Raw genomic sequence first — 1647 nt, 5'->3', positions numbered from 1 at the left:
TCCTGTGCAGGGCTCCACCTCAACCTTCCTTCCTGCCTGATTTCAAAAGCCAACAACCTCCCAGACAGATCAGTGAGTTGAGTTTCCCTGCACTTATCTCTGGCTTTGTCACTACCCCAAGTGTAAGGTGGGAGGTCTTGAGGTCTTGATTCTGGGACTGAGTGTCCCTTCAGACCTGATGCTCAGGAGAAAGTGGTACAGTGCCAAAGCTGCAGACATGTCACCTTCCACCTGTCACAAAAGAAGACAGGTACCATCTGTAGAGGGTCATTTTTAGGTGGGCAAGCAGGAAAGTGAGATTCAATTCAGCGCCTGGCCTGAATTAACGATACCTTCTAACCCACCTGTCCCCCGCAGTGTCTTCCTGTGAGTCCACATCACCTGAAGACAGATCCCCTGAGTCCTGAAATGGCAGAATGTGGCTATTTACAGCAATCAGGAAGTCACTCTGTCTGGTGGAGGGGGCTGGGGGGCCCAGCAGGTGGTGCACTGACAGGAAAGGGGGGTGTGATGCGGGGGTGAGCACATGGTCCAGACAGAGCAACACAGAACAGTTACAACAAAGGCAATGTGCAGAACACCCTTCAGTGATGGGTAGCAACTCACTCACCGTGTGGTCGCTAAGGGGCTAGGAGCCAAGGGACAAGGAGCACCTCGGGTGTGAATTTTCCCCAGCAAGTGAAGTACAGTTGTAGAGCAAGAGACTAGGGAGTTCAAAGGGCAGTGGGACTCCATGTGGGATTGCTGTCAATGGTCCTCCCGCATGATGGATGTGGGGGAACCTAAGGGAACACATTGGAAATGCTGTTTGGGGCTGGGCATGGGGCAGGGGAGGGTGTGCTTGCCTATAATCTCAGCACTTGGGAGACTCAGCCAGGAGGATTTTCAGTTTGAGGCTAGTCTGTGCAATATAGTGGGTTCTAGGCCAGCCTGGGCTACACTATGAAATCCTGTCTTAAAAAGGGAATGGGGAGGGGAGAAACCTGTGGGCTTAAATAGTCCAGAAATGCTATTTCAAGACACTTTTGTTGCCCTCTCTTCTGGCTGTGTTTTCAGAGCACCCCAAAACATGTTGGGTGCTGGGAGGACGTATGGTGGCCCCTCAAGAAGCCTGGTGAGACTCTAGGCAGGCAGAGCCCAGAACGGCAGCTGCAGCCTCAGCTGTGGGGTGCAACGGTGTCTGAAACCAGGCGCCCACAGGATGTTGCAAACCACAGGGGGCTAATGAGTCTGTCATATGAAACAGGCCAAAGAGGCTCACTCTGGTTCCCATGGACAGATATCAAGTGTGAGAGGAAACAGCCTCTTCCATGGAACATTCCAGACCCAACCTCCTCCCATCCCTACATGACAAGAATGTCCATCAGCCCTCAGGACTGATCTGTGTCCTCACTGTGTAGCTTAAACTAGGTGGGCCATTCTCCTGAGTAGCTCTCACTCTATGGCTTTCTGTCCACCAGAGCTGCAGTCACTGTGGTGTGCCAGGTATAGGCCAGCAGAGTCGGGAGCCCTTGCTCCCTTGGCGGGGCCAGTGGCTCCTTGCCCTGGTGCTTCTCTTAACTGTTTTGAAGGGACAAGCCCAGGCCATGGCCAGGGCTGGGCCACAGGAAGCAGACAGAGGTCTGGTCCCATCACAGTGAGGGATAG

This window comes from Perognathus longimembris, chromosome 23, assembly GCF_023159225.1.
Source record: "Perognathus longimembris pacificus isolate PPM17 chromosome 23, ASM2315922v1, whole genome shotgun sequence".
Taxonomy (NCBI): domain Eukaryota; kingdom Metazoa; phylum Chordata; class Mammalia; order Rodentia; family Heteromyidae; genus Perognathus; species Perognathus longimembris.
The sequence above is the reverse complement of the archived record's forward strand: the minus strand, read 5'-3'. Positions refer to the sequence as shown.